Consider the following 8,746-nt stretch of genomic DNA (forward strand, 5'->3'; position numbering starts at 1 on the left):
TTATTTAGCTAAACAGAGACCCTGGGGTGAAACAACCCACAAATAGGACGCAGAGTTACTCACCAGAGAAACAAAGGAAGCTTACTATCATTTATGCATTCGCATGGGGCAGGCCCATGGCTGGTGACAAGCAGATTGAGACACAAAAGCACCAATGCACATTAGGTGTCTACTCCACTCTAATTAGCATAGCCTATAGATATTGCCCGAAGGCGTCTCTAGGTCTTGTGATCTTGGAAGTAGAAAACACATTCCTAAGGATGAAGGTAATTCAGAGCTCTCTACTGGTGAAAGGCCGTACCAGGCACAGAGAGCATGATTTGTTGGTTCATGGCTCCCAGATGCCAACTTCCCCTAAGCTTCCATGTGTGTGCATATGAGTACATAGTATTTTATACCAGCCCTTATATCTGGGCATTATAGTTCTATGTCAAGGGCTCTTGCCAACTTGTAATACTCTCTCTCTTGGTACTACTAGGCATAAAGATCAACACCCACCAGGCAGAAAAAAAGTTTCATTTGAACTTACAAAGTACGGGGTGGATCTTAGAGAATCCCCAAGAAGGAAATCTGTATCCGAACAAAGGTCCAAACTAGATGTGGCTTTTTTCTAACTAGCTGGTCCTCCTGACCAGACTTTCATTCCCCTCAGTCAGATGCTCATTACTCTGAAAATTCTGAAGCACCACAGGAGCTGGGGTGGTGGTGGTGGAACTGAGCTGAAACTGCCCTGGAGGGTATTATTTGCACAAGCAGCCCACCAGTGCACACACAGCCCCCTCCCCATGGGGCACATAACACCCCACAAAGCAGTTTCAGCTTGGGAACACATAGGGTTGCCAGCTTCTGGTTGGGAAATACCTGGAGATTTGTGGGGGTGGAGTCTGAGGAGGGCGGGGTTTGGGGAGTGGAGGGACTTCAATGCCATAGAGTCCAATTGCCAAAGCAGCCATTTTCTCCAGGGGAACTGATTTCTATCACCTGGAGATCAGTTGTAATAAAAATAATAAGAAGAAGAGTTGTTTTTTATATGCCGACTTTCTCTACCACTTAAGGGAGACTAGGGTTGCCAACTGCCAGGTAGTAGCAGGAGATCTCCTGCTAATACAACTGATCTCCAGCCGATAGAGATCAGATCACCTGGAGAAAACAACCGCTTTGGCAATTGAACTCTATGGCATTGAAGTCCCTACCCTCCCCAAACCCCGCCCTCCTCAGGCTCTGCCCCAAAAACCTCCCACCGGTGGCAAAGAGGGACCTGGCAACCCTAAGGGAGACTCAAACCGGCTTACAATCACCTTCCCTTCCCCTCCTTGAGAGGTAGGTGGGGCTGAGAGAGTTCTAACAGAGCTGTAACTTGCCCAAGGTCACCCAGCTGGCTTCATGTGTAGGAGTGGGGGAAATAAGTCCAGTTCTCCAGATTAGCCTCCGCCGCTCACGTGGAGGAGTGGGGAATCAAACCCGGTTCTCCAGATCAGACTCCACCGCTCCAACCACCGCTCTTAACCACTACACCACTTTGGCTCTCTAATAGCGGGAGATCTTTGGCCACCAGCTGGACAAGACACCTTGTGAGGTAGGTGGGCCTGAGAGAGTTCTGAGAGAGCTGTGACCCAGCTATCCAGCAGCTTCATGTGGAGGAGGGGGTAATCAAACCTGGTTCTCCAGATCCACTGCTCTTAACCCCTACACAACACCGGCAGCTGACTGAAGGAAATGAGAATCGGGTCGGGGAAACCCTGACCAGACTCATGAAAAGACTTCCTGCCTGGTTTGAGACTTAGTGGAAGCGCAGCCCCTTATCCAGGGTTGGCTCAGTACCTTCATCTGGTCTGGCTTGATCTTCCGGTTGTTAGCCTTCATCCAGCCTGTTGCTGATTCCAGGCATCTTCTCAGTGCTTCTACTGCTATTTTGAACTTCAGAGGTAAAGTAGGAAGTACCTTCAGGTATCATGCACTCCACTGCAATTCTCTGGACTACCGCACCCCGCCATTTCATGTCAATGTTAAGCAACACTGGGGCAAAACAGGAAGCAAATGGCACTTTAAAGAGTAACAAGCTCTTCCTCTGCGGCCAGGAGGACTCCTCTTTCTCATCAAAGTCATTCATAAGAACTATAGAATCCCGAAAACCTTATCAAGACTAAAGAGCATCAGCTACAAAGGCAACACCCAGTCACGTGCAGGTAGGGTTTGCCAGCCTCCAGGTACTAGCTGGAGATCTCCTGCTATTACAACTGATCTCAAAGCCGACAGAGATCAGTTCCCCTGGAGAAAATGGCCACTTTGGCAATTGGACTCTATGGTATTGAAGTCCCTCCCAAAACCCCACCCACCTCAGGCTCCACCCAAAAAACCTCCCGCCGCTGGCAAAGAGGGACCTGGCAACCCTACGTGCAGGGTAGGCTTCAAGAGACTCAAGTGGGAAATTAACATTTTAGCTTCATTTATCAAAATGGCCAGGAGATGGAGCTCTTTTAAAGCAAATAACCTGCCAGGAACAACGATCAGAGTTGCTGTTGTCGGTTTTTATGTCCCAGCAGAGGGCTTGGCTTTTAGGGGAGAGTGTAGAGCAATAAAAAATCAGGGCCATTACCAAGAAAATGCCCTCCATCCCTAGATAGTGCTGACCTCCCCATTTCAGAAAAGAGGAGCATACTTTACACCAGCTCAAAACTCTACAACCCATTAACTTTATACGAAGCTAGTTTGAGTCCAACTCTTGACCAACGTGGTGTTTATTTTCACTTGCAGGGCTCTCCATGGTCTCAGGTAGAGAAATATCCTGAGATCCTTTGACTGGAAATGCTAGAGAGAGAACCTGGAACTTTTTTCATGCAAGGCATGACTCTACTCCTGGGCTAAGGGCTAGATTTCTCCAGTAAACCCTGAGACCATTGAGCACGACCAAGATACTCACACTGGAACCGCATTTGTGTGTATATTGTGGGAGAAAAATATTTGTGTTTTACGTGAAACCCTGATTTTTAAAAAATAACCCATAAGCATATCTTGGCGTACAAAACACCTTGACTTCAGCTTTCAAAATGCTTTCAACTCAGATGAGATAGCTCATTGGTGAAGTATATCCTCCACTGCATGTTCAATCTGTTCCCACCATCTTCACCTAATGGATCTTAGGTTAACAGGGCTAGGAAATACATCTGCCAGAGACTTTGGAGGTAGGGTTGCCAATCTCCAGGCGGTGGGTGGAGATCTCCCACTATTACAACTGATCTCCAGGCAGATCAGTTCAGCTGGAGAAAAATGGCCACTTTGGAAGGTAGGTGCTAAGGCATTATAGCCCACTGAAGTCCCTCCCCTCTCCAAACCCCGCCCTCCTCAGGCTCCACCCCCAAAAAGATATTTCCCAACCCAGAGCTGACAACCCTACCTGGGGGAGAATTGCTGCCAATCATACTGGGTTTGATGGACCAACTGTCTGGCTCCATATGAGGCAACCTTATAGTCTGAGCCCTACTGTGAACAACATAGGCAAGTAGAGTTGTACATGGTGTGGCATCATTCATATCAGGGGAGGGGAGAATATCAGTGGAACAAGCTTCCTCAGGAGGTGGTAAGTGCTCCTTCCCTGGAGGTTTTCAAGTGGAGGCTGGATGGCCATCTGTCAACAATGCTGATTCTATGATCTTAGGCAGATCATGAGACGGAGGGCATCTTAGCCATCTTCTGGGCATGGAGTAGGGGTCACTAGGGGTGTGTGGGGAAGGTAGTTTTGAATTTCCTGCATTGTGCAGGAGGTTGGACTAGATGACCCTGGTGGTCCCTTCCAACTCTATGATTCGATGATTCTATCCCATATGAGCTCATTTCCAAATTAACATTCTTCAGAAGATATTGTAGCCATTCAGTGAGAGCCCCGTGGTGCAGTACTGCAGTCCAAGCTCTGCTCACGACCTGAGTTTGATCCCAACGGAAGTCGGGTTCAGGTAGCCGGCTCAAGGTTGACTCAGCCTTCCATCCTTCCGAGGTCAGTGAAATGTGTACCCAGCTTGCTGGGGGTAAAGGGAAGATGACTGGGGAAGGCCCTGGCAAACCACCCCATAAACAAAGTCTGCCTTAGAAACGTCGGAATGTGATGTCACCCCATGGGTCAGGAATGACCCGGTGCTTGCACAGGGGACCTTTACCTTTTCAGTCTGTTAAATATCATGGGTATCAGTGGGAAGGCACGGAAGGTGGCATGGTGTAGCCTGATCTCGCCACTTCTTGGAAGCTAAGCAGGAAGGGAGACTCTGCAGAGGAAGGCAATGGAGAACCACCCTGGCTTCTCACTTGCCTAGAAAGCACTTTGCTGGAGTTGCCATAAATCGGCTGTGACTTGACAGTACTTTACACACACATCAATGGGAATGGTGTTGAGGAGGAGATTAATTCCCATGCCCTGGGGTTGCAAAGCAATGGTGGAATTATTCAACCAGGTATCCACTCAGTGGGGGAAAGTGGCATGGGAAAAGCAGCCGGCCTCCCGATGCCCCTGCTTGCAAATAATGTCTCCACTTTGATAAATAACCAACCCCCTGCCATGTATACTTATTTCCCACAGCCATTTCACAAACACGCCTGTCTCCCAAACAGCCTCTTCCTGTCGCTTCACATTGCCCCATCTGCCAAGATCTGGTTTTAATGTTTTTTTCTTGCTCAAAAAAGGAAGTCCCTAGTCCTCATGTCTGTGACAACAACAACAAAAAAGTAGCTGTTTGGATAACTACAGTCTGCTCCTGCTGTAAGAATTTGTTAGAGTCAAACAAATTCTAGCCAGTAGTGGAGAGATTTTTTAAACAAAAGATCATTCCCCTTTCCATCTTCCATGATACATGAAGCAATTAATACCAGCTTTGGTCAGAAACGAATTCACAGCCATGTTTGTTTCAATGCGAAATGGCCCAATTTTATGCAGCTTGTAAGGTTTTAGAAGAAGTTACTAACAGAAGCCTTTATTGGTCACTTTTTGCACTGATTTCTCTCGCTAACATCTCTGGCCTGTTTTCACCTGCTCTCCGCTGCAAAGGCTGTGCTTAAGGCTTTCGCTCATATCATCTAGCAGAGAGGCTGAAAATTCTGTATGAATCACAAGGCAGGCTCTCCTCCGCTCCTGTGCTGCTCACATCCCAGAGCATCTAGTTCTTGCCGGTTGCTCAGCTGCGCACTTAAGGATGCTGCATTTGAAAGTCCAGTTTTTGGATGACTCTCAGAAGATCTTTGTCGTTGATGTAAGTGGATTCTCTTGTTGTTGCTATTTGTTTCTAACTGTGGCTCCAAAGGCATCTCTCACCTTCCTGAGCTCTCTGACCACTTCTGCATTTTGGTTTCGGAACAAGGGGAGTGTAGTTAGAGGGACATCTCTCCCTGTATGTTTCCTCCCACCCCCAGGGTTGAGGGTTATGAATTTGCAATTGCAAAGGATTTGTTGAACAACGCAAATAACTGCTTGTCAATATGGTTGTGTTCGTTTTCCAATGGACAAGGTTTGTCTTCATTGTCTGAATGGCAAGAATAATGCATTGTAGGTAATCTTTGTTTTGGACTGCACACACACACACACACACACACATATATATGGATGACCGCATTATATCTCACTGAATTATCTGGAAGTTAATACATTGGATTGATGAGAATTTTTAAAAAATTATTTTTGGAAATTGTTTTTGCTTATAATATTTAAAACTGTAAGAAATAATTGCATGCAAGAATATAATATGGCCTGCTACTATTAAAGTCATAAAAAATAACATTTGCAAATTCAGCCTGAAAATTAACAAAGTATACTTTGTAACAAAGTGTAACTACTGGACCGATAATTTTTAATTTTATATTAAATAGAGTTTAATTACAATACAAATTATATCATAGCTGTGCTATTGTTTATTATAATTACTATTACTATTAATATTCATTACAGGCCATCCTTTTGGGAAAACACGTTATTTATCAGTTCTTGATTTGTCTTGTTTTTCATTCTAAACTCATTTATCTGTTAACAAAGACCCCAGAAACTGCTTGTTAAATGATTGACTACGTGGACATGTGAAAATGTATTCCTTCCAAATTTTAATTACCTGCATAGGATAACTGTCCTGTTTAGTATGATGTGTGCAAATATGAAAGGCTCCATCCAGGGAAGTGCCTCACACCATTCCTTTTTTCTCTAGCTTGCGATAAACTATATTTGATGCCAGTTGGTATATGTTTGTCCTTTGTTTTTAAGGAAAAAACAATAATCCAGATTGGTAGGGAAGGGGTTTATATGGCTTTACTTCAGGAAAGTTAGGAACCTGGAGTCAGCTCTTCAAAATATTTGCCATCTTTAGATATTGTCTGCTTTGAATGTTGGCAGGGTGGTTCTGCAACACAGATTTCTTTAAAATATATCTTTTGTTCTCAAAAGTGTTGTTTCAGAAATGCCAAAGAAATGTGTTGTTGTTTTTAAAGACTGCAAATAAGCAGGTTCTGTCTTATCATTTTACCAAATTTTGGCCCGTTGGAATTTGAGTTCGGCATCTTTGCACCTCCCAGTGTTCAGCTTTTCCACCTCACCTTGCCTGTTACCCACAGCACTTAAACTCTGCATGGTGTGTTATTGTAACAAAAAGCTTCCATTAAAGTCCCAGCTGGTCTTTTCCTTTTCAAACCATGAAAACCCCTTGGAGGAATTTGTTTCTATAATGATTACAATGAATGTGAACCTGAATTAGTGACCCTTCTGGAATTTTTTTTATTTTTTTTAAACACCCTGCCTCTGGGCTACATTTCTGAGGGATCTTTCAAGCAACTTGGACGTAGCTCTGCTTAGAGCCTGGAAGAGGCCAGAAAGCTCTTCTTCAATGCTGGATTGATTTCAGGGCCAATGAACAGGACCAAATTGTCATGTTGAAAGTGTAGGTTGTGCGGCTCCTTAAAAGAATTGTGTGTGGGGTAGAGCCATTTCATCTAGCAATGTCACTTAAATTAGCATCTACTAGCTAAAGGAGACGGATTGGCTATATAGTAAATTTAGATTGAGTGGCAAGCTGGTGTGAGACAAAATTTGCTAGTAACTGTTACTATTTGTTTCAGAGTAAGCAGTACACAAGAGAACCGGACATTTCTCTGCTTCCTCCCATATCTTCCAACTCACCAGTTCAGATCCCTTCTCAAGCCCTACTCTCTGTGACCCCCACATACAGAGACAGGGCTTTTCCAGTGGTGGCCCCTCACATTTAGAATCTCCTCCCCCTTGAGGCTCTCCTGGTCCCTACATTGCTCTCATTTAGGCATCAGGCCAAAATATTTATCTTTACCCAGGCTTTTAACTATGAAATTCCATGGTTTTATGGTCTGTTCATAGTAGGGTTGCCAACCACCAGGTGGAGCCTGGGGATTTCCTGGAATTAAAACTGATATGCCAGTCTACGGGGACCAGTTCCCCTGAAGAAAATGGCAGCTTTGGAGGGATCCCTGCTGAGTTTCCTCCCCTTCCCAAACTCAGCCTTTCCCAGGCTCCACTCCCAAATCACCAGGAATTTCTCAACCTGAAGTTGGCAACCCTAGCTCCTCAACCCAACTCAAGGTTACCTCATAACTTCATGACCAAGTGGGAATTTGAAACTTGGCCATTCTGATTCTAAACTGACACTTTAACCACTACCACACACAGGCAAAAAGACAACTGAAACACAGCCATTTTGGTGTGACATTTGTACCTGTGACTGGTAACTATTGTTCCCTACATGCACCTAAAGACCTCTGTGTTTTAACCTCTTTTTCCAAAAAGAGGAGGACAGAGTAATCCCCTTGATAGTCTGTGCGAAAAATATAGGGCTTATTGCTTATTTGTTCATGCAGATTGTTACAGGATTTAGTGGGTAGAGTAGTGCCTGTCTACAGATGTTTGAAAGAAAAATAAAACTGAGAATAGTTCATTTTTTCCTACATGCTACGGCAGTGGAGAAAGGTTGTTCACCTCTCTTATCACTGATGATGTCACAGGCACTGTGCAACAGGTTCCAATGATGCTCACACGGCCACATTCCACACAGCACTCAAGTGGACTTAGTGGCGAGAGGGAGAGGAGGGCATTTCCCCCAGCAGCAAAATATTCTTTTTGGAGTGATGGGAAAACAAGATCTCCGCAAAGTAGCAAGTCTGGCTAGTGGCTCCCTGACAATAAACAACAGCCATGCATTTATTGGCCACAAAAAGATACCTGGAAAGGGTCCACATTGCAAAAATCCTGTGGGAAAAGCTACAAAACAACAAAGACTGTCATGGATGTACACACACACACACACACACGTCTATATCTGTCTGTCTGTCTGTCTGTCTGTCTGTCTGTCTATCTATCTATCTATCTATCTATCTATCTATCTATCTTTGTAGAGTGCCTCGGTCCCCAACAGGCATAAATATTCCCCTTTTCCTCTGAGAAAGGAGGCAAGGATACGAGGCGTCTCTGGTGATATAACGCTTCCCCATTAGGAGCGCTGCACATTGCTCTCTTATATGGAAATCTCCAGCCCTTCTCCTTGGGGAGTCGGTGCCCAAATATTCTAGTGCAGGAAGAATAAACAGTGATAATTGTTTTAATTACTGCTGCGATCCAGCCGTTTAGAGGAGAACTGGGACAGCCCTCGAGAGAATACTGTTATTACGCTGTCACTTTCCAGCTGCTTTCCTGCACGGGGGTGGTAATTTGAAGCACTCTGAGAGCAATGAGGGGTTATCTGTAAAATGTTCGCATGTA

Source organism: Euleptes europaea, chromosome 13 (genome assembly GCF_029931775.1).
Source record: "Euleptes europaea isolate rEulEur1 chromosome 13, rEulEur1.hap1, whole genome shotgun sequence".
NCBI lineage: Eukaryota > Metazoa > Chordata > Lepidosauria > Squamata > Sphaerodactylidae > Euleptes > Euleptes europaea.